Genomic DNA, 23,821 nt, shown 5'->3' with positions numbered 1-23,821 from the left:
GAAATCTATAAGCATCATCCATTGATACCACTGGTTGAACATAAGTCATCTCAATATTTGTTTTATGGATTTTGTGAGGTTCATCGTTTTGTATGTTGATAATATAGAAAATATGGACGGATTTATGATTTTCTACAATATCATCTTTGGTGAATGATGTATAAAAATGTAGGGTATATGTGAGGTTCCAATATTTGCTGCGAATTCCAATTTTTTATGTTCGATATTCCATAAAATGATTTTGCAAATGCAAATAAAATTGGTTGTTTCTTTATCTGCAGGAACAATAACATACAACATATGTGTCAATAGTCATGAAGGGAAGATAAAGCATATTATTTTGAGTTTAAAATCTTATACAAAAATATGAATAATTTAGTATGCTTTTTTTGCATTTTATTATATGAGGAAATACTTACAGGAAATATAAAAATGGTTATATATATATATATATATATATATATATATATATATAATCATATTTAAGAATGCATTCTTCAATTTTCTTGTAACTTTTAATGAAATATTATCATTAATACATAAGGTGGGTGAAATGGATCCCTTTGTAGGTTTCCTGAAATCAAATTATATAACAAAATATTAGACGCATTCACTTACTAGTATGCTAGATTTAATGGTGAATAATTCGTATATGCTATGCATATCTGGAAATACTTGAATGTGATTGGGCCGTTAGAATATTTTCTCTTGTTTTAAATTTTGAAAGACCATGTTTCCGAAACTGTTTCCGTAAGCTTTGTAAACACCTTGTTTCACTGCTGTATGTTAATGCCCTGTACAAATGCATGGAATCCTTGGGTTCTAAATAAAAATGATAATGAAAGAAAAAAAATATTTGGGTTGAGAACTGTAAGGGTTGAACACATTTTTTTAGATGTTAATGATGTGTAAACTGGGTCGCTGATTCAAAAACTACATAAAAGTCCATCTTATTCTGTTTGTGAGTTAATCAGACAAGCTTACGCATCAATAACCTCTAGAAAAAATATGTTTAATCCTATTATATCTTGCCTGCTGCTTAGCATCAATGCAATGAATGTATTAAGAGTCATTGGAGATGATAATCTGCAAACGGCCGTGGAAAAGCCATATTGAATTGTTTAGTTCAAATGACATACGACATATGTTTCAATATAAAAACAAAATCCCAATGAAGTTTTCATTGTCTCTGAAAATCTTTGTACATGACTGTACCTAATTGTTTGTGCGTCCCCGATTGCCTAGTTTATATTTTTATAGGACTAAATGAAATATAGTGGTGATATTCCTCATTTAATTGAATCAATCGTCACTCTGTGTAAAACCATTATGAAAATAAATATTACGTGAAAACCATACTTAATGACTATAAGATATTATAGTTAAAAGAGAAAACAAAAAGACTTTGATTAAAATAAATTTATTATTTGATCACACAAATGTTTCAAAAAATTGATTGAAAATAGCAATATTCATTGGAAATTCTCATTATATATCTCAAATAGTTTGGTAAATGTGTTGCAAACATATGAAATTCGGTATTATATTAAAACAATCCTAAAGTATATATATGTATGTATGCAACATGCTCATATTGCTTTGCGTTTGATCTATTTGAATGGAACGTTGCTTTTTATGGATTTAACGTTAAGCTTGTTGACTTCTTTCCTCATTAACACATCTCTAATGTCCTTGTAATTATTAAGGTTCGTCTATTGTCATTAAATTTTCAATGAATATAACACATTGTGGTTAGTAGTACTGTGTCTTAATGCAACTTATTTCATATTAATACAATATCAGATGTCATTGTAACTTTCGAAGTAAATTTTTTTTTTCAAATCTCATTACTTCTAGCCATCAAGAGTTACTTGACAGTTACGGAATATCTGTTTCACAGATGACAACAGATATGTTCCAAAAGTCGTAATCATAATTCCGTCCTCTTGTCCTCGAATGTAACCTACCAAATTAAACTAAGCACATGATTTGTACTTAAATGAGCTTTACGACGGGTGTAACATGTGGAGCAGGATCTGCTTACCCTTCCAGAACACCTGCGGTCACCCCCGGTGATGTTCGTGTTTCTGAGTCTTTAGGTTTCTATGTTGTATTTTATGAACTGTTGTTTGTCTTTTTTTCGATTCTTGCCATGGTATGGTCAGTTTGATTTCAACTTTGAATATCCCGTTGGTATCTTTTGTCTCTCTTTTGTTACGATCGGCTTTTTTCATTTGCGCCAATCAACATTTCATTTGAACCCTTTTGTTCATTTGCGCCAATCAACATTTCATTTGAATCTTTTTTTTTTTCATTAGCGTCTATTTTCATTTAAACATAAGTCATGAGGAACATAAGTGCTATAGAAGTTATTGATATTAAAACACACCCGCGACATCGCGGGTCCGTGACTGAATTTAAGTACCTACGCCTTATTTTTAGCCTGGATGTTTAGTACTGGTATTGTCATCTGATAAAGTCATGCTAATATTAAGGTGCACAGTTTTCTCTGCTTTCAAAATCTTTCAAAATCTTTCTGTTTGAACCAGTCCTAGTGTTCTTACTACAACCGGAAACTACATGTGACATATACTATTGGTATCGGTATTAGATTCGACCCGGAACTTGTTAATTATTGGTAGTATTAATTATGTGGAAAACAAAAGAGCCTTGATTGGTGTAATTTTTAATTAACACCATTTCCCTATATAAATTATATATACAGTTGATTTTTTTTCTTCGTCCTTTTTACGTGATGCCGGCTAGCCAAATTGGACTTCGTTATTTTAGTAGTATAGATGATTTCAGAAAATACATCGTCCGTCTGTCAGTTGCACCTTGCATACCACGGGAAGGTGGAAGTGTGATTTTGATGAGAATAAGTTTATTTTTTTTAGCTTGTAAAAGAATTTTTATCCCACGTAAAAATAGCAATTTGAAGTCATATGTACGTACATTTGCATATTGAAAATGCTGATTTGGCCAAATAATTAATTGAAGGTATAATTTACTATTACCTCGTAAAATGACTTTAATTTTTCTAATTTACAATTGTAAGTAAAATAACACAAGTAAGAAACAGGAATACAATTTCAAGTAATTGTGGTATATTACACCAAGAAACATGAAAAGATTTACTGGATTATACAAATAGGGTAAACTGTACCTCGGTTAAATTGGAATCTGGGATCTTTTATGAGTTTTTATAACCACTGTGTTCATGCCACTGCTGGTAGACGTTTCGTCCACGTGGGTGTCTCAAGCCCAGTAGTTGGCACTGTCGTGCTGACATGAAATAAACTGATATGTCAATTTTTGTTAATTTTCCGTTGATAAAATGTTTTTTTTTAATAAAAACCTGAAGTTTTACTACCTCCAGGCATATATAGCCTAAGCCATATTTGGATCAACTATTTTTTGAATGTTTGTTTTACAATGCTCTACTACTCTGTTATTGATTTTGTCTTGCAATCGTTTAGAATCGAGCGCCACTGATGAATTGTCTTATGTAGATGAAACGCAGGTCTGTCGTAATAAACAAAATAAGCCTGGTATGTATGATGAGTTGTTTCATCGTCTTGTGGCATTTGCCAGGGAATCAGTCTTAACTTGTATGCAATAAAAGGTATTTCGATATTTGAGGACAAGTTCATCAAAGATATAGTTTCTTACAGAAAAGCTTAGGTTTGAGTTTGAATTTCACATACAAAAAAAAACCCACAAAACTATGAAATTGCAGGATTTAGCAATTGAAAAAAGGTGGTCTTTAATTAGTGGTTGTATTTCTATGTCTAGTTCCAACTATACTTTCGTTATTGTTACTCAGTTTTTGTTCAGTCTGAAAAGTTGTTTTATTCAATCATTCTTGTTTATTGAAAAAAACATTTCACTAGTGGTGTAGTGATCGGCGTACGTTTTAAATATTTTAATTGTCAGGTTTAATATCAGCCAAAATGATACTTGAACTCCCTTTCCTTTTTCAAGCGTTCAATTCAAATTTTGAAGAAGTCGGCCAAAACGTCGGCAAACTATAACGATTTAACTTGATCTATCTTATAAGTAATTCACATTAGTTTATGTTTTTAAAGTCAATCCATCCGGTCGTCCGTCAACACTTCGTACGAAAACTCAAATTCGCTTTAACCAATTCTCATATAAAATTTTTAAAAACATTAAAATTGAAGGAAGAAAGCTCCCTTTCCATTTTTTTGCTATATCATTCCAGCGTGACGGAACGTTGACTCTTAGATCTAGATTTTGGGTAGTTTTTCACAAATCGCGCACTTACTCAAGTTTTCCTAATTTGATTTTCTCAAAATTTTATATTAATGTAAGGATTAATGAAAGAAAGCATCTTTGTGATTTTTTATTTTTTATTTACCGGGTTGTCGTTCCTGTGTTACGGAACTTTAACTGTATCATTAATGGCATTTTTTACAAATTGCGCACTTACTCCAATATTCCTGGATTGATTTCCTACACACTTCACATTATTGTGGAGTTTGTTGAAAGTAAGCCCCCTTTTGCTTTTTTATATTTCTGGTTTGTTGTTCCAGAGTTATGGGACTTTAATTGCCAGATTTTAGTAATTTTTTTACATATTGTTCTACAATTTGAGTTTGCTTGGATTGATTTAGTGGAAACTTCTAAAAACAAACGGTATCCTCAAGCTTGCAAGTTTTTTTCTACAGAACCATTTATTTGCTAATGATTAAATGCCTTCGAAATATTCAACAATTTTAAATGTACAAAATAAAATATTGGAGTTCGAGTCTCGAATTTTAAATTTAGACATTGAATTTCAAATTTCTGATGTTGAATTCTGAGTTACCGTCTTAGCTTTCAAAATTATTAATGACGTCAGAATAAAAAATTTCGTAATGAATTACAAAGATATATATATTTAGATTTTACACGTGGTTTTTTTTAGCTGGTTCAAAATAAAAATTGTCGAAGGATACCTTAATTTAAGTCATTAGAAGCATGCAGCTTAGTTACATGGTGACAGCTAGATTAATACATGTTGTTTTTTTTTCATAGGTTAGAACTTTTGTTATTCTATTATTTAAAAGTAATTGCGTCCATTATCATTTAATGATTTAAACATCAGATGCGGATTTCGGCAACATATGTCTCTTCAGTCATGCTCGGGGCTAAACAATTCGAAAATCTAAATTCTATTTGAAGAGCTGATATAACCGAAAAGGACAAAAGTATAACCAAAGCCGGGTAAGAAATCAAACTTTTGTATGGGTGCGATATATTCCCTTTTTTAAGATAATTTCAAAAATTACGTAACAGAAAATTTCAATAACACAATATCCGTATTTTCATGCCAGTACCGAAGTATTGGTTACTGTTCTGGTGATACCCTCGGGGAATTACGATCTACCAGCAGAGGTATCTAACCAGTTGTAATAATAATATAGACGGTTCCAATTTTACTGCACCAGATCCGCATTTCGACAATAAATGTCTTTTCAGTCAAAACTTACTCAAAAATTGAAGATCTGATAAAACCAAAAAGGACAAAAAGTATAGCAAAAGCCGGGTAAGGAATCAGAGCTTTGCATGAGGGAGATATATTCCTTAATTTAAAACAATTTCTTAAATTATGTAACAGAAAATTTCAAAAACACGATATCCTTATTTTCATTACTGGCTACTGAGCTGGTGTGATAGTGATTGTATTCCTTCCCTACTGGTCATTGTTGTAATTGTAAGGGATGAAGTGCATTCATAATTTTTTTTCAATCATAGTGAGAACTTTGCCCTTTCCACTGCTTTATGTATAGTATTTTGTATTTCACGTTGGTATTATACATTTTAAGACTTATTTTTTAAATTACTTCAATTTATTTCAAGGTATTTCCGCTTGAATATACTTAACAAAGAAATATTGTTAAAATCAATAGTTTTCCATCAAAATCCATTATCAGATAATTTAAATCTTAACATTATCGGATCAAAAACCTGATAATCTAGATTTTAATTGTCTCACTTTCGCCGTCATTTTAATTCATATACTTTTTTTCATTTCATTTAAAAAAAAATCACATTGAAATTGCAGACTGTGGATCAATAGTATAATAAATTAAAGTATGTTTGTTTATTGTTTGGAAGAAATTTACATTATTATTAAGGATTCAAGCAAGACGTACATGCATCTACCAGATAATTATCTTATACAGAATGTCACTTCATTATACTGAGCGCCATGTAAAACTATAATCCGCTCTAATAACAAATGTTAAATCCTTAAGCAGAGAGAAGCTACCAAACAACAACCACAGCCTACGCAACATAATATATACTGACTTCAAAAGATTCTGGTAGTTTATTAGTTATGGAAACTTTTTCATTGCAGTGTTACGGAAAGCTTCGGCCGACAGGCTGAATAACTGATCGATAACAGCGCCTCACACAGCAGAGCATTCAATAGATTTTGTATATAGCGACTGTCACACCGGTAACTGATCAATGTTAGCGAACATGTTATAATGTACCGGGATTAAAGTAATAATACTGATAAAAGTGATAGAAAAGAAAGATAAGAGACGTTAAAAGTTATATTTTATGAAAGGTAAGTTTTCTTTCGTTTGATTGATATTATGTCGATTTAAATTGTCTAAAAAAGGGAATATTACAGAATTATTGATAATAATCATATGTGATAATGATATATATTAAAAGATGTACGAAATTACATAAAATAATGGGAATTCCGCTAATTCGTATACTGATATTTTTGTAAATATATTTTTGGTATTTTTGAACAAAACTATTTTTTAATTTTGAATTAGAAAGAAATTTGATCATTTTCCCTCGTTAATACATGTAATAGTTACAATTCCTTTGAAACAGTGTTATTATGATGGGTTATATACAATTACTAAAATCATTTTGTTTTATCAAAGAATTACTTCTGAAGCATAATATGAAACTAATCATTATTTAATAATACATGGAAAATTTTCCTTATCATTTTCTTATTTTATATTTCCACATGTTAGTTGTACCTAGTCTACTAATTACTGCAGTGTTCAAATGGTTTAATTATTTATGCTGACTCTAAAAAACAATAATAAAAATATATTAAAACAATGGATTATATAAAATCGACAAAAACTAAATCTTTTCTTAAATGTTAATTGAAAAAAAACGTAAAAGAGCGAATGCAATTTCTTGATTTTTGCATATTTCGTAGGAAAATTCTTGAACAATAACATAACTGTATCGAATTCTGATGTTTTTTGGCATCAAAGTAGATTTAAATTATGTTTGAATTACCATGTTCCGAATCAATGCTAAATCTTTTAAATAACAGATGGAAAACTTATCAACCAAAGATATAGGTAGAAACAAAACTACAAGGTGAATGTAACATAACTGGAATTAATAGTTTGACTTAGTTAAACGGAGGAAAATGAACAAGTACCTGTCAATGTTAATGTCTGAACAAACACTGATTCTTGTAATGTTATGATGGAGAAACGTCTTCTTTTATTAGGTTCGTTCAATGAATGTAAGAAAATATTGCTGTAAGTGCAATCAATACTATAATCAATGTTTTCTTTTAATTTTGAAGGTGGTTACTTTCACATCAAAACGTCGTATAATCAAGATTTATAACTAAAAAGGCGAGTACTGACATTTTAAAATGTTCCATTGGTTTAAGAATAAAAGCAAAGCATTCTAAACGAGCCGGATGTCTTTACATATTTCTTTTTTTTGTTTTTAGGGTTTTTAAAGTACTTAATTGTTTGTCGTAAAAAAATCTTTCAAGGTCAGAAACGACTGTGTAATAGGAACTGATCAAAATATACACATTTTCTGTTGAGCCGCAACTATCTATTCATAACGGCTGATTTTTGTATCTTATTTATATATTTTATTCAATTACATATTTATATTTGTAAATATCTGTCACAGGTGGTAGGTTACATCAATAAAACATATTATTTTTTATATTAGTTATTTTCAAGGTTCAACATACATTGATTAAAAATCACACGGTTTGTAATCCTAACATTTACAGTTATCATTGCCATGTCATGAAGACAATCTTTTTACTTGAAAAAAAACATGAAGACAATCTTTTAACTTGAAAAAGCATGAATGTGCAAATTGCGATATTTGCCAAAAGTGTGCAACAAAATAGCAGACATTGTAAGAGTTTATATATAAATAAAAGGATGACTTAAGAAAAAATGATTTCGTCGAAATATGATGTATCTTTCTTGATCTGTTTGAACATTCGGAATTTTGAGTCCTGAATGCTCTTCAACTTCGTACTTTATTTAGTCTTTTAACTTTTTGATTCGAGCCTCACTGATGAATCTTTAGTAGATGAAACGCGCCGCGCGTCTGGCGTACACAATTATATGCCAGTTATCTTTGGTGAGGGTTTTTTTTATGAAGTAAAACATGCAACAGATTATATTTAGTATGTTGCAAGATAGAAAAACTGCAATAACCAATCCCTCCTTTTGACACGAGGCTGCTTCGAATATTGTATTCAATATATTTATACCTTATAGGTCTAAATATTCGATTGATGTTTGATTGATATAAAACATCTTTTTTGTATTTAATTGATAAAAAAAAAGGTTTGTTTATCAGGTAAGGAAAATGTTTGTAGTTACATGACTTCTTTTCCCTTTGATGGCAATGAACTGTTTTATGTTTTATGTTTCTCGTTGTAGACCATATTCAGTTTGTTTTACAGTTTTTTGCTCTCGAAATATTTAAAATACATACATATACTTTAAAATCTTTCATTTTTCATAGAGTTTGAAACGTGCTGTCAGATTCAACTCTTAATTTATATGAATAGAGTACTCCCGCATTGCCAAAATTCAGGTCAATAATGAAAATTGAGTTGATAAAGTTAAAGCAGATACCAATATTGTAGTTTGGAATATTTTGTCAGAGAGCATATGGAACTATGGTTTCAGTGAAGTTGCCTTATAATCTTAGTGAAAATATCTATCAAAAATAAAATTCGCATCCTCATATCCCGAAATTTTTTATATCGACTTTTCATTCAAAACAATCAAATAGTAATACATTTACAAAGATTAAACGTTTTGTAACTGAAAAAAAAGTATTTCTAGATTCCAATTTCAACTTAAACGAAAATGAGATAATTTTATCTTGGGGCAGGGGGTAGGGTGTTTACTCTGTTTACATATTTGATTTTCATTCCCCGTACATCGGATAGCGTTGCTAAATAGCGAAAGATGTGTGAAAATGTTTGCTACGCCAAAACAACTAGAAAAATGTATTAACGAAAATACTGAACTCCAAGTTAAATTCAAAAAAAGGGGGAATGCATATTGCGGCCTGATTCCTGCTTTGTATTTCTGTTGTTGGAGAGGATGAAAAAAGTTTCTAGAAAAGTTTTGGACAGTTCTACCGTACAACATAGGCTGACAGTTCTAACTTAGAACATATTCTGACAGTTCTACTCTAGAATCAACCCTTACAGTTCTATCCTTGGACTGTTTCTGACAGATCTACCCTATATCAGATCCTGATCTATTTCTGGAATAGTTTAAGACAAGATTTATTTATTTATTTATTTATTTATTTTCTTAATTTTTCTTTCATAATTTTATTGTATTTTAAAACAATATAGTCTAGGATATTGTTGTTACTTTTCATAAGACAGTAATTAACTTTGTTCTTTATTCATATATTGTTATTTTTAATTTTTTTAAATATTTTATACCAAAATTTACATAACAATGCCAAACTATTTTTCGTGTTTGAATGGTTTTACACTAGTCATTTTTGGGACCCTTTATAGCTTGATGTTCGGTGTGAGCCAAGGCTCCGTGTTGAAGGTCGTACTTTGACCTATAACGGTTTACTTTTACAAATTGTGACTTGGATGGAGAGTTGTCTCATTGGCACTCATACCACATCTTCTTATATCTATATATTCATCATTACACAAGATTGTTTAATGCCATAAAGTTCAATCAGGTAAATTCAGGTATAAAAACACTTCCCGAGAAAATGACAGGGCCTGAAATATACTGTGTAATCTAAATATAATGGTTTACTTTTACAAATTGTGACTCATACCACATCTTCTTATATCTATGTAAGTAATAAATACGTTTTTATGCTTAAGCATTTTGTTGTACAAAAGGAATACTTTTGATGAAAAATTATTAGAATACAACGAGAAATAACAGAACAAGCATACAAAAACTTATAAGCAAATACGTACGGTGACCTGTAATTGTTTACATCATTGACCTATTGTCTTTATGGATAATTTTGTCATGGCTATCATACTGCATGTTTTTATTTTCTATAAGATGAAGTATTGACCATGTAGACCAAGATTTTATAAAGGTGAATAAATACTGATACACGAAACATTCTGTAAACATTATACATCTTTAAACGGATGTGCTTGTTCGAATAAGGCCATTGCAGCAACATTCCGTCAATAATATCAAATATCTTTGTCAATGTACCCTCATCCAATATAAAGAGGTCTAAAAGCTTTTATCATATCTCGATTTATCGACTACCTGATTGTTTTCTCGTCTGGAAACACGATTATGAAGTCTGAAACACATTTCCGACACATGAAGGCGATGAGAAAAACGAGAAATGAAGTGTTCCATTAGCAAGGACAACATTCTCCTTTTAGCTAGTGCTAATAGAATGTTTGGTTTGCAGGCAGTCAGTTAAAATATTTATTTAGTAGAAGTCCTTTAATATTTGATACTTCTTAATGACAGTGTTCGTTCCAATGAATAAAAAGCACGCTATCATCTGCACTTACTTAAGCCATTAATTTTCAGGTGGGTCTTTGTACAAATTATGAATAATTTTGCGCGTCCGGTTATTGAACAGATGTATTTTAGATTATTTTACACTTTGTGTTTTTTTCCATGAAACTCGATAAAAATCAGTGTTAAGACACAATTGTTTTTGACGTTTGATTAAACTCTGATGGCTACCAGTATAGCTGAAAACGGTGGTTAAAAGCATTGGTATTGAATCTTATTTTGACTTTTGAACACCGGTATACTACTGTTGCCTTTATTTACTCTTTATAAAAAAAAACTATTCTTTTCAAATACTTCGTCTTTCAAGTTGAGAACTAAATAAGACATTTTGATCGAAAGAAAAAAAATTTGAAAACGATCCAACAATTCATCCAAAAAATAATTATTCATGTTTTAAAGAGTGTAAGTACATGTATAATGAATCATGTAATCGATTGTTGGGTGACTTATTTTCAATATTCTAGCTACTAGTTAAAATGCAGAACCTATTCCACTTGTTCAAGAATCGTAAAACAATATTGAAATATACAAAACAAGTACTTCTAATTTTGACAACTTTTGATTTTATAGTTTTTAAAACTTCTAATTTGATTTAATAATTATCTGTTTACCAAAATTTGAATTGTTTAAAATACTACCTCAGGAACAGATTTCTTGAGCGGTATTTAACAAAACCTTTCGGAATTGTTGGTCTTAAATGCTGTTCAACTTCGTACTCTATTTGGCCTTTAATCTGTTTTCATTCGAACGTCACTGTCGATTCTTTTTTCAGACGAAACGCGCGTCTTGCGTACAAAATTATATTCCTGGTATATTTGATGAGCTTTTTTTAAAGGAATTGAGACGTGTATTGTTTGTTTTAACCCTACCACACTTCATCTTTCAGAGATTGATTTTATCATGTTGCGTCTAGATAGCATATGTCATGTCATCTAGGTCGAATTAAGGACGTCTAATCAAATATCAAAAGTTCAAAATCCGTAGGACAGTACAAGTCCACAGTAAATCTCATGGACATGCACACACATCCTCAGATGGCATAATGTGGTCCGGGATGGTATAAGTTCCGTTTGCCTCACCCTTCATTGGACACTGTAGACCTTTTAGTACTTAGTATTAGTGAAAAAGTTAAACACAGTTTGCGAATAAGGCACCTTAGGGTAGTATTGACAGTTATATGAAACTGTTGAGTAGCTTATCAATATACGATGGCGACCATAAAACCTTGTCAGCAGTGATGCAAACCTAATTTCATTTTAACTCTTGATACCTTCGGAGTTAACATTATTGTGTACTATAATGAAGTGTGGCGCCCATTTCTCAGAACTTGTATACGTTATTGTTAAGGGACCAGCTGAAGCTCGCCTCCGGGTGCGGGATTTTATCGCCGCGTTGAAGACTCATTGGTGGCCTTGTATTGTTTTCTGCTCTTTGGTCGGTAATGTTGTGTTAACCAGTCCGTTACTCTCAGTTGGTTGTCTGTTGGATTTGCATTGTATAGGACTTTGTTAACCAATCACAATGTATTGATGTACGCTTTTAAAAATGTTACCCAGAGTGTATTAGATTTCAAATTACTTATATTCCGAATATTCATAAGACCAAAATCATTTTGTACTCAGTATTGCCAGAGCTCAATGCCTTTCTTTGTAGCTTATATATTTTTAAGTATTGTTTCGGTTTTCGATTCATAAAAATATTAATTATGATTAACGAGAGAAAAAACATCCTCAGTGAGCTTTTACTACAGACTCGTCATTCCTTAAAAGATTTTTAAAGTCGTTTGTTTTGTACAAAATGAGAGAATAAACTGTCTGATTCAAGTACTGGTATCTAATTTCGCTTAATCTTGTGCAAGTAATTTTATTGATAGCTAACACAGATATCAGTATATTTATAAGAATGTCACGGCTAATCTTAAATTGTAAAGATATACAAAAGTTTTAAGCCATAAAAAAAGGGAAATGTATCGGAATTCTAGATTATATAGTATTTGAAACAAAAAATTAATTTCTACTTCATAAAAGATTATTGGTGAAAACTATCTGAGTTCAAGTGTATCTTTTTAATGGCGTCATTCTACTTATATATGGAAGACAGTATACATATTTCCAAATCAAAATAACCCAAAATAAGTCAATTCCTCCCCGTAATCTATCTCTCCAACTTGCGAGGTTTGTGTAGTCATCGTAGAGCAGCGGAATATAACGACTGAATTATTTGAGTTGAAATTAATAAGGCCCTTTGCCAATTACCACCAAAAGTGTTGGCTAGTGCATAGAAATATATGGTCTCCATGACTTCTTTCACTCGGTTGTAAACTCATACTACAGAGGGGCTTCCGTTAGATGTACGGGATGACGCAGTCCTGAACGGTCGGAATAGGGAAGTAAAACTTTCCGATGCCTCGGGTAGGAAAACTTGTCCTGTTTAGGCAGATTTGGTTGTCCTGTTTAGACAGTTTTAGTTGTCCAGCTAAGGTCGTTATAGTGTTTATGCTCTCAAACGTTTTCTTTTTTTGGCTTCCGGGTTTTTGTGATTTGTGTCTTGTTTTGAATAATCAAACCATCGTAGAATTGGATTTACCATGGTATTTATTTTGTCAGTGGCAGTGAAACATACTTTAGGGTTTTGGGCAAGCATTTTTTTAACAGGCTAATAGTTATAGGATGAAACTGTAGGGCGCATAAAGTTTTCCTCTTTCTTTCTGGAGTGTCGATTGCCCAATTTATCTCCTCCCGTCCCACTGCCTATTCGATTTCGTTTGTCCAATCAAAAAAATCCATCCAAAAAAGTTCGCAGTAACTATTTGATCAGTTCCTATCAATTATTATCGACAACATTATTAATTATTTTACACATGCTTTATGGAATTATATCTTGTACCTTTATTTTGTTATCCAGATAAACACTGTATAATATCATAACATCATTCTTATTGATATATATTTAGATAATAAACCAAGCCGTTCATTTTCATAGTTTATATCTTCCTGATTTTGCCAATTATAACAGACTTAGTGTATTAAATCCAACGTGATATTTGAGAATTTATCCAACAGATGTCGTAACGGTCTTAATTAAAAAGATTTGCAAATCAAATCCCAATATCAGGACCAACTGCAGGGCAGATGGTGAAATTTGATACGATACGCTCTGTGAAAATCTACATCTTTGTATTGATTTTCAAACAGTCCAAATTGTTTCAAAGATACAGATGTGTTCTGGGATGCATTTTTTGCGCATCATCTACAAAGATGAAATGAAGATCTTCGTAGAGTCTCGTTTTCATTTTTGCTTTCTTCCGGCACTATAATGGATTTTGTATGATTTGTATGCTTTATTCACAATATCAAAAGGAAAGTCTTCCAATAAATTGCTCTTTTCAACAGGTCCACATTTTTTTCTTAGCCAAATGGCATTTTTAAGCATTTGATTATGAATATTGAACAAAAGATTCAAAATAGTTGAAAGAGCAGAGAGAATTGAAAACTCACAATTTTATTTAAGTATACACCTTGTAAAATGTAACTTTTTTGGGATCTTATTTAATAAACTTGAAATTCTATATTTATTCCAATGGTACATGTAAATTATTTTATGTGCATTTTTAATCTTATTTTTATTGCACTCCCTTCTATGCACCTTTGAAAGGAGGGAGGAGAGTTAAAACCTTATTTCAGAAAACATTAATGCCAAATCCTGAATTTCGGTGACAATAACGTGTCACGAACGCATCACGATATAATCAAATCCCACATTCCCGAATTCTCAATATCCCGCGAATTAAACGGCTCAACCCCAACGTACCGAAAAAAGGTCCTTCCGCCCCTCTTTTGTTATTCCATGGAATGAGATTTACAAAGGTTGGGTTGAGCATTAAAAACAACTTTTTCGGAAAAGCACCGTGAAAACTTCCGTTATGACTCTGCTTTTCTTACGGGACAAGTAAACTGATATTGGACATTTCACCCACCAAGTCATTTCAATATTTGTCTCGCTAAATAACGACGACGGAAATTGATTTTTTTTTCTGCAGAAATAAGAGTACACGTGCTTTGTACAATTAATCATCAACAGATGATATTGACAGAGATTGTCTAGTAAAGGAAACAATTAAAATATGCACAATAAATAATAACATGATACTGTAAAACGCATAAAATGTTATTGCATCAAAAATACCATAAAAAGGATACCACATACACCGCTGGCATAACCTCAAGATCATATCGCTACATTTCCATGCATAAAATAAAATTGTTCTGTACTAGAAAAAAGACTAATATGAGGCGTCCAACACTGACAACGTATTGAATATACCTTCCAAACGTGATCTATCCATATGTAATACCGCTGCACGTTGTATTGTGATATAGATGCAAATCAAATAAAAGCCCTATTACCAAGATAATATCAACCCCCATTAAAGTTATATATTATATCTCTAATGGCCATATTTTGAATTTATTGCAAAATTAACTTTTCTTTGGATTGATAAATGCCTCACGAGAGGGTTCACAAAGACTTACGTCATTACTTTATCATATGCTGATAGAGCTTAGATGAAGAAGTGATTGCATCGCATTGCAGGATATACTCGCATGAGTTAAGAAGCTTTATAGCCCAAAGTATTTTCTCATATTTTATATTACTCGCGACAGGATTGCACATTTGTGTACTTACTTACATGATTCTATTCCCCTAGAGTGGAAAAATGAAAATTTCAAAGTTTCTATCTCTTTCAAACAAAAATTTGATCTTTCAAACCAATAGGTCAGTCAAAAAATTTTTGGTTTTCATTTCTAAAAGGAAATGTGGGTCTTGTAATTAAGTACGCATTTCAGCTTTTGATAAAAATGTGCTTATAACATGCTGATCGCATGCTTATGGTCACAAAACGTCTCATCCAAACAATTGTAAATGACAGTTTTTCTCAAGTCTCTTCGTATGACGGCGGGGCTAGGATTGCTTCATGGAGGCAAGTACCAAAAACAGACACAATATAAGCAGGGAAAATTATTCAAGGAAACAAGGCCATCGAAAAACTTTCAATCTATAGTTTCGAGTTCGACAACTTGCATGTCCAATGTTTATCAACTGAACTACATAGAGGATTTGCAATGCAGATTTATTTTTCACCTAGATCAGAGCTGGTTTTTTTATCTACATTCTGTGACAAACTCTGTTCGGGTACACGTGTAGACTAATTTGTGTACCAGATCAGAGTTGTTATAGAGTTAGTAATTTCAGCATGATCTATCGAGCTATCAGCTTTTGGAAAGAGTTGGTAATTTCAGGAAGATCTATCTAGAATCAGCTTTTGGAAATAAAACAAATTCGGTCAGTCATGCCTGTACTCGAGCAGATTTTAGACAGACAAAACTCTAACTTATTGGCATCCTCATTTCAAAAATCATGTCCTATAAATCCTTTACTGTTGTTTTGTTATGTTATATAATTTTGTAATACTACAGCTCTTTTTTTAACCTTTATTCGCCGCGATATAGCCTTTTTGTGTTGAGGCGGCGTAAAGCAACCATCAATCAATCAAACCTTTTTTCAACCTTTTTCATTCTTTTCTGATCCATTTTATCCGGATATGATTTTAGCCTTAAGATGACCTGCATATACATGCCCAAGCACTAGAAATGAAAAACAAACAAAAACATCTAAAGACACTAAATAGGCAAGAAAATCATCTCTGTTATGTTTGCTTAACGTACACACTGCCACATAAAAGTATACACACTGTCACAAAAATGTATACTCACAGTCACAAAAAAGTATACACACAGTAAAATTCATTTCATGCTGAAGTGATTTTACTGGAAGTTGGAGAAAATATATATCTACTCTGGATGAAAACTATAAGTTAAGTGTTTTTTATTGTACTGTCAAAAATGTTTGAAGTTTCCTGATATCTGTTGTTATGTATTCTCTAAGTTTATGAAACGAATAGATAGTTTTGTTGTCGTTTTTTCTTGTATCCAGTAAATTGTAGGCCTCTAGTATTTTGATTTGATATTGATTAGGATTATACAAATTCTTTTACAAAAACAAATAATGATGGATCGGTGCTTAACGTCCAGGGGCAAATATTACATGCATATCAGAAAGAGAAAATATCTTTGTGATTTGATTATGAACCCGATACGTTTAACCGGATTTTTAACTACCCAGACATATTATTCTGACAACGAGCCGAACAATCTTTGTTCTTTCTACAAAATGCAGCAGAGAAGCAGCATATACTATTTTTTTAGTCTTTTGTTTGACATAGCCGGGGATCAAACCAAGGTTATAATATATAGAATTTTATTTTAATTACAATTAAAACACATTCATACCTGAAATTCATGAAATTATTTCTTAGATATACTTGTAATAACAAAGCACATTTTCACCAAACATATTATTTTAAGATAGCTGCCGCAGCAAGTATAACAAAATATTTGTTATAGTAGAATACAATTTTATATCATGAAATGTTAGCATTACTGGAAGTTCTATTTTTTTAATTGTGAAAATCAATTTGTTTACTTTATACAATGGAATTTTTACATTTAAATTCATACATTGATTGCTTTGTAGCATTTTTAGAACCCATTCTTTGATTTATATTTTAAAACATTATGAACCTTTTTGTCCTTAAAAGCTTTCAGATAAGTTTGAAAGCTTGGTAGCTGTTTATTTGCCATTAAAAATCAATCTTAGCACACTTATTATTTTATGCTGTGGAGTTATGTGGTAGATGGTACCTCAACCAGCTAATCCGATTACAGTTTCTGCGTGGTTATAGCTTATCAAATAAAATCAATACCTTTAGTTTTGGAATAAATTTTTATTTCCGTTTGACAGAAACCGTTCAGGATTAGAGCCTTCTAATTCAATCAGATTTACTAATGCAATATGCTAGGAAGAACAAAACAGATTAGAAATAATAATTTATCTTTTTCTATATGTTTGTTTCCTTGATATAGTGTAAAAAGGTTTTTCTAATAAATATGATTTGTAATAGAATCCTTGACTACGAACTTTGAACTTAAAAGTGATAAGTCTTCTTTATAACATTTTTTCAAGTTGAAGAAATTTGACAGAATCTATATTATAAGTAGCAATCCCATTGGTATTTGAAAAAAAATCTCTTTCACTCACACCGAATGAATTGATGTCAATTTGAAGGGAAAACAAGATCGTAGTGACACAAAAATATTAAACAAAACAGAGGTATATTAACTAATAAACCATGTGATCTCTTACAAGACAGAGTGTCGGAATACAATCACAAGATGACTTCCGTACACTTTGGTCTATCGCGAGAAACTTCGGGAACATCAACTGACTTGTCATATTATAGTAATAGCCATCATTCTATTTTTTATTTGACCCTAATTTATATTTTGATTCGAGTGCCTTAAAATACAGGTTTGTCCTACCATCTTATTCCGAGACAAGGTGTCAGTATTTCCTAACACTACTGGTTTGTTTTTATTGCCCCCCTCCCTTTCCCCGGTATATTCTACTTCCTTTTTGGAATCTTCCTATAAATGTCCTTGTCATCAAAATAACTACACTTTGACATTAGAGTTATTAAAAAACCTGGTAAATACATTATGGATAAACATTTTCGCGCTTGAAAATCGCGTTAATACCATTTAGTTTCCTTAAACTTTTTAAAAATTCATAAAACTTTAAAACATCTATTTCATTTTAAGTGAAAGATACAAATGTTACTGTTCTTATTTATTTTGCTCTACGATTTAAAGATAACATACATAAACATGTTTACGGTATGAGAGGATTTTTTCAATGCACTATTAACAAGGACGTATAACTAACAATCTAATATACGTCCTTGACTATTAACGTTTTCGTTTTCGTTTGATTTGTTTAAATTACATAAAATGTAAAATGCATAATGAATAATTGGCTAAAAACATTCTATTTTTTATTTCCTCCACAATAGTTATTGATATATTCTAATAGGATTCGTGCAGTTTTATGTACAGGAATTATGCCCTGCAATTAGCTTCATATACATTATAAATGTAATTTAGAAGCTATGATAAAAAGGGTTTTGTAATTAGTTATTTCGTTTGACGTTGAATCTCCTGTCTCTTTGCTATTTAGAGTAGATGAAAATCTCCTCAATATACGTATTAATGAATGTGTTTAACTCCAAGTGTAAGGAATAACTTAGGCTCAGAAATAGATAATTGCGTGACTGTGATACTTTGTATTTGTTCTACCTTTAATTACTAAAACAAGAAAGCTTCGTTTTTCCATTGTATGATTCCGCAGATAATTTTGTTTAAATTTGTATTTTTCTTATAAATTATTTGTGTTTATCTAATATAGCTTAATTGTGATTCTTTTATCATAAGTATTTTTTTATAGTTGTCGAATTAGCTTTTCGTATGCCCTGTATTAAATATGCTGTATCTTTCACCTACTAGTATCCCCTATAATGATAAAACATCTGTTTATAATTATGTCTTTTAAATTAAGAATCCTGTAACGGAACTGTTAACTATAAGAGTAACGGTTTAACACGCGCCAAAAGTTGCAACTTATACACGATAGTATCGCGAGAAAACACAAACAAGAATCTCACTATATACGAGAAAAGATGTTGCAAAAAATGATCAGAAGTGTGTACTAAAGACCATCAGAAGGTGATAAACATTTATGTTAACAATTAGACTACAGGAAAATCTTCCTCTCAATCTAACGGCCTGGGAAGTCATGTATATACATGTAATGACGATTTTTAAAAGTAACGACAAAGCGTTTTCAATGTTCCATTTTCATATTTCATCGAGTGTCTCGATAAAGATTAATTAAATAGTAAAACCTTTTTCATGGATGTTGTGCAGACACGATGAGTTTCCTATGAAATTAATTAAACAGTAAAATTTTGTCCTTGGGTGTACTTCAGACTCGAGGAGTTTCAATTTGCGCCAATGTGTTGCCTTTTATGTCATTTATTTTTGTTTCACTGTTCCAAAAACAGTATATAGATCCCTCTTGGATTATATTTTGAGATCACAAATTAAAACGTGAAATGATATGAGATCATCATATACTTGTTTTCTTACCGACATCAACTAGTTGTTTGCCTTCATTTGTTATAGTTTTCTTATTTTGCTGTTAAATTAATTTTCGCTCTTGTCCGTTCTATTTTAAGCGCTCAACTTTGTAGGGCCTTCTTAAGCTCTTTGTAGTGTGTAACGAATTAAAGTGGACTTATAGTGTATGTGTTAATTGGTAAGCAATATAGTTACACTAAAACAACTTAGGACATCCATAGGTTAGTGTACGGCCTTTAACAATATTGACAGGTGTTTATACATGTAAAACATACCCAAGTACATGTACATACGCTTGTAAATGTAACAAAAGAATGTATGCACAAAGCTAATCTTCATTTGTAATCAGCTATTTTACTATACTAAAATTAAAACTGGTACGATATAAATATCGTCTTCTGTTATCCTTCTTGTATTGTGAGCGAACGCTTATGTCTAAATAACTGGTTTTCGTCCTGAACATGCATGAATTATTTGCCACTGGACGTTAAGCAACCAACAATCAAATCAATCAATCAATCAATCAAATAACTGTTTACGTGATAATTGTTTGTGGTATCCTCTCATGGTCCGTTGGCTGGCAATGCCGATTTCTTTTTTTTTTTAAGCAACAGCTAAGAATAAAAAAACAAAAAATAACCATGTAAGTGCTTATCTTAAATTGCAGGATAAAAACAATATGTAGATATAAGAAGATGCGGTATGAGTGCCAATGAGATGTGCACATCTAAGTGAACATACACTGACAGAAGATATATAATTAAGTTATGGTATTCGCCAAGAAACAGGTTGAAACCTTGACGATTCTTGCTTTTCTTCTTGCTGATAAAGCTCGCATAAATAAATTTAACAATTTCCTACATATGTCTGAGTATTTATTCTGAGTATCTAAATGTCAGAATTATCTAAAGATATAAATATAATCAAATTGTTTCCTTCTTTAAATATATGGAAAGGGCCAACTCGAAATTATGGTACTTCAATAAGATAAAGACATTGATACAAATTAAAAATAATCTGCAGAATTTTGTCCTTAATATCGGTTTAATCTATGCATGACGTCACTTCCGCCAGAACCTTATCAGTAGAATAAACAGAATGTAAAATTCTAGTTACTTTGAATCGATGAATAAATCTTTTTGAAATTAAAAGCGTCAGTCGATTACATGAAACTTTAATATGAATCACAAGTACAATTCTTCGATGAACAAAGAAGAAAATAGTTCAATGTTTTTTTCTTCAAAAAGATGACAGAAAACAATATGGGCCTATAGGAATCATGTTTAATATCCAGCCAAATTAATTGTATACTTAGTCCTGGATGAAAGCACTTCATACTTTGTATAATTTGTTCGCATACGTATTTTTTCTAGAACTCATGCTGTTATTTTCTTTTTCCAATTCAAATTTAAAAAGTTACAAAAGGAAGATACCAGGATTATGAGTTTGTACGCCAGACGCGCGTTTCGTCTACAAGACTCATCATCGCTCGAATCAAAAAGATTAAAAAGCAACAAAAAATACGAAGTTGAATAAGATTAAGGGCCAACAATTCTGAAAGGTTTTGCCAAATACAACTAAGGTAATCTGTTCCTGGGGTAGAAAATACTGAGTATTTCGAACAATTCAAAGTTTTGTATATCAATGATAATTCATGTCATGACTACTGGGCTGGTGATACCTTCGGGAACCCGAAAAGGACTAATTAACAAAAGATTTGTATCCAATCAATACAAATCTTAGGTTACTGGTATAACAAGACGAACATGCATCCGAAAATCAAAACTGTATCAATGGCTTACATATACAGCTGCCTTCTTGGTTGTTTAAAAACACCCACCTTGTCTTTTAGATTAAGGTTATAATGTTACGAAGAGCGACATAGAAACTAAATCATGAGATTTTTAAGACGCCCGGTTGTCAAGCATTATCAATTAAAAAAGTTAAAATCAGCACAGTTGAGTCTTGTATTAATTGATGCCGGGACTATTATATAATTAAGTAAGAGATTAACTGACTCTTTCGAACCTTGTAATTCATCTTGTATGTTCAATTGCACGCAGGATCCTGATATTTTACAATTGGATCAGATGAATGTGCAAATTAAACGATAAAATATTTAGTAATTTGAAAGTCAAAAGGTTTGCAATTTATAATCGTTTAAGTCATGTTTTTGAACAGCACATCAATCTTTCACAGGTCAATGTATTTATCAATTTACGTTGTGTAATGCTTGTACACCACGAAATATTGCTGTGCTGTAAATGCATTTATTTTAATGTTTTTAAAAGAAAAACAGTGATGCGAGGTTATGTCTCATTCCCTTTTTTTTTTGTTTTGTTTTGTTTTTTTGTTGTTACAAATTACTGACTTTGATATTAGGGTACGACGTCTGGTTTTTTGGATTGCCTATCGCTGTGTCATATTGTTGCTCTCTCTACAGATAGTCTATATTTTGGATTGTCTGCAGTTTGACATATTTTGGGGATTACTTCAGTTTTGTCATATTTTTAGATTGTCTACAAGTGTCATATTTTTTAATTATCTGCACTTTTACCATACATTTTTCATATACTATTTCATTTTTGGATTGTCTATAATTACATTTATTTTCTTTTTTCTTTCTTTACAGCTATGTCTTATTTTAAGATTGTCCGTAGCTATGTCATTTTTTTTGGATTGTTGATCGCTGTGTCATATTTTTGGATTGTCGATCGCTGTGTCATATTTTTGGATTGTCGATCGCTGTGTCATATTTTTGAATTGTCGATCGCTGTGTCATATTTTTGGATTGTTGATCGCTGTGTCATATTTTTGGATTGTCGATCGCTGTGTCATATTTTTGGATTGTCGATCGCTGTGTCATATTTTTGGATTGTTGATTGCTGTGCCATATTTTTTGGATTGTCTGCAGTATTATCCCAGTACGGTGATGATGGAATTCCTTTTTTGTAAGAATTTATTTGTTTGTCGGGATTTATCAGGAAGTAAGAACCGACGCATTTTCTTTAACTAATCGTATTCATATTATCCAAATGAAAGTTCTGATACTTTTCCGTTATACTTGCATGACAAAGGAAATCAATTCTTCTTTTAAGGAAAAATCTTTGCTTTTACGTAGGTTAATTTTATTAAACCTAAAGTGATTTTTCCACTTAAAGTTTAATTGATTAGATGTAATATTGGCTGATTTCACTAGTTACAGATCACGCGTACATGCATATACCTTTACAGGTAGAAAAGATAAGAACATTGTATCTTTGACAATTCGTTGCAGATGTATGCTGCACCTAAAAAATATGATATATCCTTTCTGTATGGATCATTTCACTCAACTAACAATGTTTTTCAATTCAATATAGCTATCGTTCTTGCTTGTAAAAGTTGACATTTTGTTGCACTTCAAGATTCAAATTCGCCCTTTTTATAACTGATTTCACTAATTACAGGCCACGCGTACATGCATATACCTTTACAGGTTGAAAAGATAACAACATTTTATCTTTGACAATTAGTTGCAGATGTATGTTACAACTAAAAAATAAGATCTCTTTTTATGGATTATTTCCTTCAACTAACAATGTTTTTCTATTCAATATAACTGTCGTTATTATTGTTAAAGCTGACATTTTTTATTTTGTGTGTTAAAGACTAGCTATCTATATTAGACTTTTTAATAGTGTGATTTTAAATGCCAAGCGTTTGATTATAAAAATGAATTTAAAACCAGAAAAACTAGTTTATCAAAGTTTTAAAGTTGCCTATAATTGCTTACATCCACTTTATTTGAACTTTGGTGGATAGTTGTCTCATCTCCTTATTTTTATATTTGTCGCACTTTAAGGTTCAAATTCGCCCTTTTTATAACTGATTTCACTAATTACAGGCCACGCGTATATATGCACATACCTTCAC

General features: G+C 31.3%; 1 protein-coding gene across 1 annotated transcript in view; it reads left to right on the top strand.

Moving 5' to 3' along the window:
• Nucleotides 1-6,300: 6,300 nt before the first annotated feature.
• Nucleotides 6,301-23,821, top strand: part of LOC127701409 (sex peptide receptor-like) — a 70,875-nt gene continuing 53,354 nt past the window's right edge. The window contains exon 1 of the mRNA XM_052205272.1: nucleotides 6,301-6,583. The gene's annotated coding sequence lies outside the window, so the exon portion shown is untranslated. The remainder of the gene's footprint in view (nucleotides 6,584-23,821) is intronic.

This window comes from Mytilus californianus, unplaced genomic scaffold (assembly GCF_021869535.1).
Source record: "Mytilus californianus isolate M0D057914Y unplaced genomic scaffold, xbMytCali1.0.p SCAF_5, whole genome shotgun sequence".
Classification (NCBI taxonomy): domain Eukaryota; kingdom Metazoa; phylum Mollusca; class Bivalvia; order Mytilida; family Mytilidae; genus Mytilus; species Mytilus californianus.
The sequence above is the reverse complement of the archived record's forward strand: the minus strand, read 5'-3'. Positions and strand labels throughout refer to the sequence as shown.